The following is a 13,476-nucleotide window of genomic DNA, read 5'->3' as shown; positions in this document are numbered from 1 at the left end:
AGACGGCCTCGACATTTAAAACGAGACATTGAGAACTCATAAAAAGCACCGGTAGTTTATTTACGAGAAGATTTATACAGACAGTAACTGCAAGAAGTTAAGCGACAACTACAGATTATAGAAAATACGTTAAACTGTGTTCTTAAATTAACAATTTTGAAGTGGCAAACTAACAACTAAGGCGCATCATAAGGCAACCATTAATATTTTTGTTGAGTTCAACTATAGCAATCTATCGGTATTTAGACTTTTTTCACACACACAATCTCAAGGTAAAGTTTGTTCCGCTACAGGTCTGCTCCTGTCGTATACCCTCGTTTAAAATAATGCCTCTTACCTTTTCTGTTTTTCAAAGTGTTGTTATCAACAAAGACACGTTTTACTAGTTTGTAATATATATGTTCATTCAGGCTGCTGACCGCTGCAAAATAATATGCTCAATAGCGCCAGCTGGTTTCTGTTTTCAACATAGACTGTGGGTTTTCAAACTCTGGTCAATTTGAGCGTGTTTTCTCAATTTACTCCGTTAAATTATTACAGCATTTATATCCAAATGCACATTTTTCCAAAGAATAAATTATACTTCTCCTGTCGATGCATAAATTTAAGAAATAAGCTTAACAAATTGTATTATGATTTATCATGTTTATTCCTGGGCGCATTATTCAACGTACATTCACACTGTCACGTTAATAATGCGAAGGAGAGCTCGTACTATACACAATATTTTAATAATAATAATAATAATAATAATAATAATAATAATAATAATTAAAAAAAAAAAAATTAAAAAGTCATAACGCACAGCCAGCACAAATAGACAGAACAGTAAATAATGTACTTGATTATAAGCACCCATGTTCAGAATTAATAGACACAATATCTATGATGACCCAAAGCCGACAACGTTTTAGAAGAAATGTTTGCTCTTTGAAGAAGTAAAACATCGGTATGTATCATAGCACCACAAACCACTCCCCTTTCCCGTGACCCAAAGCTAAAACAGCAAAAACAAACATAAGGCTGCCTCCGCAAGCTGTAAAGGCTGCCTCCGCAAGCTGTAAAGGCTGCCTCAGCAAGCTGTAAAGGCTGCACAGACTCTCCAGCATTTTCTTCCGCACATCTCAAGCTTCAGTGACCTACAGCTACAGCAGCCGAAACAAAAGCGAAGTTGCTTCCGCTTGCAACAAGCCTTAACATCTCAGTGTTTTCCTCCCGTTACTTCTAATCCCTTTTCCTTTTCAGTGGCCTACAGCTCCCATAGCAGACGCTAGTGTGAGGCCGCTTTCACTTGCTGTGCAGGCTACACAGGCTCTTCAAGATGTCTCAAACCGTACTCGCTTCCCAATGAAGGAGGCATGAGGCTGTCTGTGTTTGCAACTTAGGCCCACAAATCTCAGACTTTTCCTCCTGTTACTAATAACCTCTTTCTTTTCAGTGGCATCCAGCTCCCATAGCAGACACTAGCCCTATTTAAGTATGAGGCTACCTCCCTGACAATTGCGGCCCATGCTCCTCTCCCTCACAGCTTTCTACTTCATTCAAAATAATGTTGTCTTTCTCCAGGTCAAGTTCTGGCTCTTAAGCATCAGGATGAAGCAGGTCATCAGCAAGCCTAGGCCCCAGACTCGGCCACTCCTCACACTGCACGTTATCATGGCTTTTTCTCCTATATTTCCCATGGCTTTCCTTCTATCTCCTGCAGCAGACGCTAGAGTGAAGCTGCCTCCGCTGGCCGCTCAAGACCTCTTACTCTTACCCTCCTGCTACTCCTTTTCCCTATCAGTAACCAGGGGCTAATCCATGCGTGAGGCTGCCTCCACAAACTGTTATGGCACCGCCCTATCTTCATTCTGATCCTTCTTTTCAATCTAAACCTTGGTATTATTCACAGCAGTCCCACTTCTTACTCCACTGAATGTTGTCGCTCTGGAACCACCCCCTGGGCCTAATATCATCAAGTTCCAGATTCTTGCAAAAAAAAAAAAATTCAGAGCACTGGATCTGGAGGTGGGCCAATCGCCAACCCCAGTACCTCACTATTCGCAACTCATATTCCCATAACTCATCCCTTGAAACCGCTCCTTGACACGTCACTCGACTTTATCCTCCAAGCAATTTCTTTGACTTGGAGATTTTCGGAAACCACAATAACGTCTAAATTCAACGGCATCAGATTTACTAAGAAAGGCTACTACATTGACATTTAACCTCCTTTCTCTAATTTAACTTTATCACACCCCTTTTATTACTTTCAATTTGGGGACGCGCAAGCTAAATCTGCACTGTATCCTCAATTTGTCGTCGACTCCAACCACCCGTTGTATGTTAAATTTAATCATTGTCACCACCAGCCGTCAAATTCAATTTCTTATTTAGCATCGGACGGGGCTCCCCCTTCCGGTGCAGCAGGGCCGCGGCTCCCTTCGGTCACGGCGTGAGCCCTCCGTCTGTCATTCGGGTTACACTGCCTACTCGACGGCGGATGTGCTCTCCCTGCCGGTGCAGCAGAGTCGTGGCTCCCTTCGGTCGCAGTGGGAACCCCTCATCCGACGCTCGTCGCCTCGCAAGGGGGTCTCTCCCTTCCGGTGCAGCAGAGCCGCAGCTCCCTTCGGAAGAAGTGAGAGTCCCTCCATCAATCGCCTATTTTATTGTCTATCCAGCATCGGACGGGGCTCCCCCTTCCGGTGCAGCAGGGCCGCGGCTCCCTTCGGTCGCAGCGTGAGCCCTCCATCCGACGCTCCCCTCAAGGGGGACTCTCCCTTCCGGTGCAGCAGGGCCGCGGCTCCCTTCGGTCACGGCGTGAGCCCTCCGTCTGTCATTCGGGTTACGCTGCCTACTCGACGGCGGATGTGCTCTCCCTGCCGGTGCAGCAGAGTCGCGGCTCCCTTCGGTTGCAGTGGGAGCCCTCCATCCGACGTGCCTCGCAAGGGGGACTCGCTCTTCCGGTGCAGCAGAGCCGCAGCTCCCTTCGGAAGAGGGTCCCTCCATCAATCGCCTTATCTTTATCGCCTATTCAGCATCGGACTGGGCTCCCCCTTCCGGTGCAGCAGAGCCGCGGCTCCCTTCGGTCGCAGCGTGAGCCCTCCATCCGACGCTCCCCTCAAGGGGGACTCTCCCTTCCGGTGCAGCAGAGCCGCAGCTCCCTTCAAAAACAGTGAGAGTCCCTTCATCAATCGCCTATTTTATTGCCTATCCAGCGTCGGACGGGGCTCTTCCGGTGCAGCAGGGCCGCGGCTCCCTTCGGTCGCAGTGTGAGCCCTCCGTCTGTCACACGTTACGCTGCGTACTCGACGGCGGACGGGCTCTCCCTCCCGGTGCAGCAGAGTCGCGGCCCCCTTCGGTTGCAGTAAGAGCCCTCCATCCGACGCGCCAACCCCCGCCTCGCAAGGGGGACTCTTCCTTCCGGTGCAGCAGAGCCACAGCTCCCTTCGGAAGCAGAAGGGGTCCCTCCATCAATCGCTTTATTTTTACACATTCAGCATCGGAATGGGCTCCCCCTCCCGGTGCAGCAGGGCCGCGGCTCCCTTCGGTCGCAGTGTGGGGCCTTCCGTCTGTCACACGAGTTACGCTGCGTACTCGGCAGCGGACAGACTCTCCCTCCCGGTGCAGCAGAGTCGCGGCTCCCTTCGGTAGCGTGGGGGCCCTCCATCCGACGCACCTCGCAAGGGGGACTCTCCCTTCCGGTGCAGCAGAGCCGCAGCTCCCTTCGGAAGCAGTGAGGGTCCCTCCACCAATCGTCTTTATTCATATAAATTTTTTTTTTATATATATATAAAAAAAAATAAATAAATAAATAAATAAAACAAAACCCGCCTCGCAAGGGGGACTCTCCCTTCCGGTGCAGCAGAGCCGCAGCTCCCTTCGGAAGCAGCGAGGGTCCCTCCATCAATCGCCTCATCTTATTGCCTATTCAGCATCGGACTGGGCTCCCTCTTCCGGTGCAGCAGGGTCGTGGCTCCCTTCGGTCGCAGTGTGAGCCCCCTATCCGTCGCTCGAGTTACGCTGCGTACTCGACGACGGGTGGGCTTTCCCTCCCGGTGCCGCAGAGTCGCGGCTCCCTTCGGTCACAGTGGGAGCCCTCCATCCGAGGCACCTCGCAAGGGAGACCCTCCCTTCCGGTGCAGCAGAGCCGAAGCTCCCTTCGGAAGCAGTGAGGGTCCCTCCATCAATCGCCTCATATTTTGCCCATTTCAGGGTCGGACTAGGCCCCCTCCTTCCGGTGCAGCAGAGTCGTGGCTCCCTTCGGTCGCAGTGTGAGCCCCCTATCCGTCGCTCGAGTAACGCTGCGTACTCGACGACGGGTGGGCTTTCCCTCCCGGTGCAGCAGAGTCGCGGCTCCCTTCGGTCGCAGCTAGGGGTCCACATCCGACCATCGAATCGTTTATATATATATATAAAAAAAAAAATTTGGCGATTCGATTCTTATTTTTATGGTTTCGATTCGATTCGATATCGATTAGCTGTCAATATTTCATTTAAAATGTTAGTTTTGCAGATATGGGATCCATATTTTGATATAAATGCTGGTAACTGAAACTCTCCTTCTTAAGTTTATTACTGAAATACACATCTACATTAATAATAGGGTGCACACAGTTATTAATTTTAAACAACTTTTATTTTAAATGAACACTGTAACAAGAAGTCAAAAATGTGCATCCATTGTACACCATGCAAACAAACAATGTAAACAATAATTCATGTAAACAAATTCACATTACTGTAAAAAAATCAAAAGACTGTAAATGTGCAACAGTGAAATCTGTTAAAAACTTAATAAGAACTAAATAAAAAAAATTCTAAATTCAAAACGTCTGTGTAAACAAAACATTATAACTGTCCATAGAACTAACAGATTAATCATTTTTGATCACCAGATTTTTCTGCAGAAAAAGCAGCTGATCAACAAGTTCTGATCTAAGGCAGCTCCTTTGCGCTGTGATTATCTCACCAGCGGTTGAGAAAACTCACTAGTTCCGGGCACACAGAGATACCGCTTTGCTTGTTGTGCTAGATGAGGATACTCTTCTGCATGCATCTTCACCAGATTAGTGGATTTTCAGAGGTTTTACTTCCCTGTACCTTGCTACTTCCTCTTTTACCATTTCAGTCACAGTTTTCTTTGATGCTGAGGCTTCTTCTTTGTACACTGGTCCAAGGAGATCCATCAGAGCAGATGTCTTTGGCTTCTGGGAGGATGTGGGAGCTTCTGCATCCCTTACATCATTCTGTTGAACCGGAACAGTCACTCCATCAGGAACTCCACCATCAGTTCCTTGCTGCGTAAAGATAAAACAATTAAAAAGTTACATGCAAAATATAATTATTATTATAATAATAAATTATCACAAAGAAAATATCATTTAGAATTTCTGATCAAAATGAACCAAATACACTAATTTGTCTCAACACTGGTACAACTCACATTCAGTGTTTTCATTTGCTCCAGACAAATAATGTCCTTCATCAGCCTTGAAAATGTGTTGTCACGGTCCTCTTCAGGCAAGAAGGGAAGGGCCTTAAAACGAGGATCTAGTGCTGATGCTGAATACAATGTTTCCTTCAGGCCAGCATATCTTAAAGAGATCCACATTATTTTTATCACTTTTTGTCATATGCAGTTATACATTCATAAATTGTTTTCATCTATGTATGGTTGTAAATGTATTTAATGCATGTAATCTACATTTAGTTTATATAGAGTTTATAAATCAATAATACTAAAGAATAAAAAAGTTCTATAAACATTCCTTGACATCAGGTTGTCATGCATAGTGGATTTAACCCTCATGTGGTGTTCAAAATCCTATTACACCTATGGTGTTCCCGGTCAAAAATGACAGGCCTATAAAAAATAGCTTATAAATCACTCATTTAACCACATTTTCACCCAATCTTGGATTCAATCTTTTTGTCAACTTGTTTTCTGTCAATTAGGACTAGTTTTATATTTCTATTAACATCTAATTAATTGTGGGCCTCATTTATCTGAGAGTAGGCATCTAATTTTTTTAAGTAAAAAAATAATTATTTTTGAATAATTTTGGAAATGTTAAAAAATATGAACAAATATTGGTTCTGTTGATCACACTAGTCTACTTTAATGGTTCACCAGGAAGTTTGTTTTGAAAAACTTTTATTTTGTAAAAAAATGGCACATAGTCACACTTGTGGTGTTCCCTGTCAAAAAGGACAGGCCTATAAAAAATTGCTTATAAATTACTCATTTAACCACATTTTCACCCAATCTTGGATTCAATTTTTTTGTCAACTTGTTTTCTGTCAATTAGGACTGGTTTTATATTTCTATTTGCATCTAATTAATTGTGGGCCTCATTTATCTGAGAGTAGGCATCTAATTTTTTAAGTAAAAAAATGAGAACATCACAGTTCCAAAACAAAATGTCATAATATTTTGTCTGGAAGGTGTGATGAAACAAGAACATGAAAGAGAGATTCTTTTGAAGCAGGGTCACTGCAGTCACAGCCAGTTTGTGCGTGAGTGTGATTTTAGGTGTGTGAGTGTGTGTTCGAATGTGGTAATGTCCGATTGATGAATGGATATTAGATAAAAAAAAATTATCACTGTGAAAAAGAATGTTTCTTTCAGAAAATAGTTTGTGTGTGTGCGTGCGTGCGTGCATGTGTGCGTGTGGCATACATGTATCCATGCATGCACATGTCCAATGGCTCTATGTCTGCAAGCACACATATACATATGTGAACATGATAAACATGCTCCTGACAACTAAATTTTTCAATAATTTTCAGTCTCCCCCATTCATTTTCAATGACCAGGAGCTCGGATAAATGACTCCTACAATTAAACCGTTTGAAAATGAAATACAAAACCAGTCCTAATTAAAAGAAAACAAGTTGATAAAACGATTGAATCCAATTTTTGGTGATAATATAGCATAACAAGTGATTTATAAGATATTTTGTGTAGGCTCGTCATTTTTGACCAGGAACACCACAAGTGTGACTCTGTGTCATTTTGTACAAAATAAAAGCATTTCAAAATAAATTTCCTGGTTAAACATTAAAGTAGACTAGTGTGATCAACAGTGCAATGTATTTTCATATTTTTCTCAATATTGCCAAAATTATTAACAAATAATGTTTTTTTCACTCAAAAACTGAGGTGCATAAGCTCGGATAAATGACTCCTACAATTAAACTGTTTGAAAGTTGAATACAAAACCAGTCCTAATTGAAAGAAAACAAGTTGATAAAAAGATTGAATCCAATTTTTGGGGATAATATAGCATAACGAGGGATTTATAAGCTATTTTGTGTAGGCCTGTCATTTTTTACCGGGAACACCGTAGGTGTAACAAGGTAAAAAAAACAACACAAAAAAGTAAAAAATAAATAAATAAAAAATGTGGACAAGTTGTTATAGTCTCTGTGAACAAAGTCACTAAGTTTCAGTTCAATGCGATAACATTAACTAGTATTTTCAGGAAAAAGAAAATCTTCTCCAGTCAAAAATGACATGAACACCACATGAGGGTTAACTTGATAATTATGGAGTCGCTGGGTGCAATTCTCATCTCCTGTAACAGCTGTGCATGCAGGGGACCAATGACTGATAATGTTAGTGAGCATTCCTCAGACATGGCTAATGTGGCAGCTTTCATGGGATTCAGAGCCTTCACTACATCTTCTATTGCCGTTATGTCACCTTCTGACAAAGTGCAAAGATCTTTCTCACTTCTGCGAACCTCAGGTGAGAGCAGCGCTGCTGATATGGCTGGCTGCTGTTCTAGGAACCGCTCTAGCATCTCCAGTGCGCTGTTCCACCGAGTTACGACGTCAGTCTTCAGCTTATGCGAGGGTAGGTCCAGCAGCTTTTGTTTGTCTTTCAGAGTATGGCTTGCGATGCAGCTTTGATGAAAAAAGGCACTGACTCTTCTCACTTTGCCAAGCAATTGAGTCACTTTTGGGAGTTTAAGTGCTGCTTGCGATGCTAAGTTCAGCGTGTGTGCGTAGCAACCGACATGAAGCACATTCATTAGCTTAGCCGCTCGGACCATGTTCGCTGCATTGTCGGTAACCAGAGCCAGTTCTTTATGGGTAATATTCCACTCATGTAAGGCCTCATCCAGCAGTGCTGCGATGTTACTTGCTGTGTGACTGGTGTGGACAGCCCGGGTTTGCAAAACATGCGACACCAGTGTCCAGTCACTTGCGATATAGTGACATGTTATGGTGACATACAAGTCAGTCGCCCTTGATGTCCAGCTGTCACACGTAAGGGCAACTCGTTCTGCTGACTTGAGAGATGCTGCGACATTGGTCTTAACTTCTGCATACTTTTTCGGGATTACCATTTCACTGAGGCACTTGCGCGTTACCATCACGTAGCGTGGTACCAAAACTTTAATAAGATTTTGAAAACCCTCGTTCTCAACGATATTGTAGGGGCGTAAATCCTTGCAAATCAGCATGGCAATGGCCTCTGTTATTTTCTTAGCGCGAGTTGAATCTGACTGTAGTTTGCAAGCGAACGCAACATCTAGCCATTGCTGGCCAGAATCAGAAAAAGCAAACAGCTTGTCAGCGTGTCGTCTGGACAGATGGTTTCGTAGGTTTGTTGTGTTGTTGCAGAATCTTAGCTCTTGCGGGCACAACTTGCAAACAACGGTAGTTTTGTCGAAGCCATCTTTACCGTCACTGCCTTTGAACATGAAATACTTCCATACCTCAGACTTTAATTTCGCCGGGGCTGGCTTCAAATGATCCTCTGTTTTTTTTTTTTTTTTTTTTTTTTTTTTTTAGTGGAGCAATTCGAAAGATGGTGACACCTTCAGGACGAGAGGTGAATATTCATATCCTCTTACGTGAAGCACACGCATTAAGAATCGATTGGGGGATTTCCCGAATCGATATCGTTGCGTTGAACTAAAGATCGATTAAAATCGGAGAATCGATATTTTTTACCCAGCCCTAGTGTATATAATCTCACACTATGATGTACACAAACCCAATATAGTTATGTTTATTGATTTCTGTCATTATTATTGTTCTTTGTTAAAAATAATACCATCTTTCCCTGAGCTTTTCCCTGAGTTCTGCAGTAATAATAATAAGAAAACCTCATAGCATCAGTAACACACAACCCTACCTAGTACGATTTCCTCTATGTTTGCAATATCTGCACAAAGGAGACGTCGATCAGCTGTTTGAAGATCTCGTCTTTGGAGAAGACTAAATTCTCACTTGAAAAATGTAAGTGTAACTACTTTGACATTAAGATTACCTCAGAATGCATTGCTACGAACAATAATGGTAAATGCTGATCAAAAAATTTATAATTATTAGTGAAACAAGCCAAATGTAATGAGTTTAGTCATATGCCATAGATAAGCATGACTACACACCACACAAATGCAGTCAAGGTGAATACATCCTAATTTTCTGTCAAGTAATGAATTACTGCATTAGTTAATGAAACACTTCTATTTTATTTACTGACAACAACAGGAAACATTAATAAATATGTAAAAGAATAAATAAATAAAGACACATGGAACAAATATTTATTCAATATATTGTATTTACAGTCGGTGAACCTACATCCTAATGCCATCTCAACCCAACTGTGTCCACCTTCAGCTGTCTTTATAATAAGAGCACTGTAAGTCACTTTGCTAAAAGTATCTGCCAAACGCAGAAATTTGAATATTTTTGTAAATTCTTTTGTTTTGTGCACAAACACAATAAAGCAGTCTATTTCTTAAAGTTTATTTCTACAAGATACTACTTTAATATAAATGCTTACATATATTTCACACCATTTCTGTTTGGGGGTTAGTTAATTAAAGAGTTAGTTCAGCCAAACACATAAATTCAGTCATTATTTACACGCCTCCACACTGGACAATCCTTGTCTGTTTTTGTTTTTCTGAACACAAAAGGTGATTTAGGTCAGGTTTGTCCCGAGTTTCAGAAGCTTCATGACATTATTTGATGACGCTTTTGACGCTTCTAAAACTCAGGCTCCACTGACTGATGAAACCAACAGAACAAACCTGACCAAAATCACATCCTCAGTGTCTTTTGGTCTTTCTCTAGATGCTCTCGCTGGCTCTGAGCTCATTGATGATGAAGAGGCCACAGAAACATGCAAAGATGCAGAAATATAATACAAAAGCTGTCATTTTAACAGCACAATGTCATTTGATCTCTGTGTTAGAAGTAACAAAATGATCTCACTTTATATTTGGTTTCAGGATTTCCTTTTTCCTTCCTTAACTGCTGATGTCACATTTCCTTTCAGGTCCTGCTTCACCACAAAAGATCTGCAGCAAATGCACAGGAATCAAGCTCTTTTTAAAATGATAAACTACAGCTTAATATTAAAACCTGTTTATTGATGTCAGTAGTGTACTCACTCAGAGCCTTTGATGGCAGCTTTCCTTCATCAGTCTCTCTTCAGCAGATAAACACGTGTGTCTCATCTGTAACATCCACACAAGATTCATTTATCTGCTCAATACTACATTCACATGTTGAGGTAGTTGCTGATGTGTTAACTGGCTTTTTATTCCACAAAAATTTCAGTTTATTACCAGTACTAATGCACAAATGGATTACTCACATTTAGTTACTTTATGTAGATTAGTGTATTGACTGAACTTTAACTGATGTAAGCAGAGTTGACAACAGTGAATTCTACATAAGTGTTCATAACCTACATCTCTCTCTCAGATGTCTGTTCATGTTGTGATGTGCTCAGCTGCTATTCTCTTAGAACACTTCCTGTCACATATTAGACATTTAGTAATCTTCTTTAAGATGTATATGGTTTATGTAAATCCACTTTGGAGATGTGTGTGTGTTACCTGGAACTCTACTGTTTACTATACATAATACAATACAGAAAAATAAGCAAAGCACCCTTAAAAACACCTTAGGCAAACTCAGAAATTCAGAAAGGAAGTCACTTTTAAGGAAGCTGCGATGCAGTTCCGTGAGTTGAAACATTTCCGTTAGAGCTGAGAAGACGCTGGACGGGTGAACATCTAAAAGTGACTAAATTCAGTTAAGGTAAGTTCAGTTATGAGCCTTTATTTATCATCTTGTCATGTTGTTATATGATGTAACTCTGTGTATTTATAAGAACATACCACCGAACCGTTTAAGGCAAGTTTAATATCGCGTCTTACAGACCACTCCCAGATTGTTTTGTTTAAGCTACATATTTCAATGGATTTTTTTTTTCTAATGACCATTCTAAGTCCATTAAATGATGTATTTACAGTAACGTGTGTAGTTAAAAATGTATTTGTGTCTTAATTTAAGCAGGAATGTTGCTGTGGTTTAAGGGTCATGTCATAGCACTGAAACCCGATTGTTTTTGTTAGGATTTTTATAATTTTTATTATAATTATTATTATTTTTCCGCCGTAAAAATGAACGTGCTGCCCAAACCGCAAGGCCTAGAGACTTGAAACTTGGTCAGAAGATTGAAGCACTCTTGGACCAAAGGGGCACAAGGGTCTATGAGGACATTGGCGTATCTCAAAAAACATGGCCGCCATTGGCCAATGAAGTTTGAGCACCTATTTGACAAGTAAACGGAGGTCAATCAGAACGAAACTCGGTGGGCATGTTTAACTCACGGCTCTTAAGGTCTGTAAGAATTTTGAAAGAAATCGGCCACTAGTTGGCGCTAACGAGTTTTTTGGCTCTGTAATCGCGCGGCGTTTCACACATCCACACAATATGCATATCATTTGATAGATCCCCTCTTGCAGAGAAACTTTGACTCAAGAACCATTGCTGTCAATCAAATGCTTAATTATTCATATTATTCAATTATTCATATGTTAAAAACCTACTTTTGTAAACTAGTCCTAGGTTTTTCGCCCAATCTGGATCAAACCACTGCAGTAATATTATCTGGACTCTCTAGATCAATAATTATCAAAAAAATGTTGAATTTTGTCCTTTGGTTGGCAATAATGGGCTCATTTAGTAAAGGGGCGTGGCAATATATATCCAAAAGCCTATAAAACCTAAACAAAAACTCAAAACTTTACAAAAATGGGTGACAACATGTAGCAGACGGCCCTTAACAAGCATGCAGAGTTTCATGAATATCGGACCATAGGTGGCGCTATAACAGTTAAAAAGATGTCAAAAACATGATATTTCTATTGAATATAGAACTAAAAACCCAATTAAACGTCAGAATCTTCACATATACACTATATCTTCATATCATATGATAGATCTCCTCATTCTGAACAACTTTGCCTCTAGGACCAATGTTGTCAATCAAACTGTTCTTTTAATACGTGAGCTAATTTTAAAAACATACTTTGGCAAGGCAAGGCAAGGCAAGTTTATTTATATAGCACATTTCATACACAATGGTAATTCAAATTGCTGTACATAAGAGATGTTAAAATCACAATAGCATAAAAATCATAGTCATAAAAATTTAAAATAATAATCACACAAACAGATTTAAGAACATATCAAAACTCGTGACCCACACTTTCACTTTTAGTTTACTTCAGCGCGCTCTCTCAGACTTGCTGAGAAAATTGCGGCAGCCTTCAGATGGGCAAACTGTACTTCGCCTTACCTGGTCTGTGCAATGTCTAGATAGACAAACTATACTTTGTCGTATCTACTTCAACAAATATTTAGACAGATAAACTATACTTCATCTTGTCTATTCACAACGAACAGTAATGTCACTAATCAGATAGACAAACTATAATTCGTCTTTCCTGATAAGAGACATCACGCCGTGGTTACCAAATTGTAAGAACATTTAAAATGATTTTAAAATTTATTAAAAAATTTATTAAAACATTAGAAATGATTATACATAAAATAATGCAATCTGTTCGGACGCAGCATAGTGCTCATTCAATAAATGCACAACTAAACAGATGAGTTTTGAGTCTGCATTTAAATGTGGCTAATGTATTAGCACATCTGATCTCTTCTGGAAGCTGATTACAACTGTGGGCGGCATAATAGCTAAAAGCGGATTCCCCTTGTTTTGTGTGAACCCTTGATATTACAACAGCAAACAAATCATAAAGATTTAAAATAATAATCACACTAACAACAATAAAAACAGAGAATTTAAGAAAATTTAAGATGATTTAAAAAATTGATTTTAAAATGAATTAGCACAGTAAAATTATTATACATAAAATAATGCAGTCTGTTCGGACATAGCATAGTGCTCATTCAATAAATGCACAACTAAACAGGTGAGTTTTCAGTCTGCATTTAAATGTGGCTAATGTATTAGCACATCTGATCTCTTCTGGAAGCTGATTCCAACTGTTCCAACAGGTTGACGATTTGAGGTGCTGTGCTATTTCTTCCAAAATGTTGCTATCAATTGCTTCAAAAGCAGACATAGTGACTTCTTTTTGAAACTGCGGTCGAATCTGTCTGATCTCTGCATAACTTGAGGGTGTGATAATCATCTTTCTG

This window comes from Garra rufa, chromosome 4, assembly GCF_049309525.1.
Source record: "Garra rufa chromosome 4, GarRuf1.0, whole genome shotgun sequence".
Taxonomy (NCBI): domain Eukaryota; kingdom Metazoa; phylum Chordata; class Actinopteri; order Cypriniformes; family Cyprinidae; genus Garra; species Garra rufa.
The sequence above is the reverse complement of the archived record's forward strand: the minus strand, read 5'-3'. Positions refer to the sequence as shown.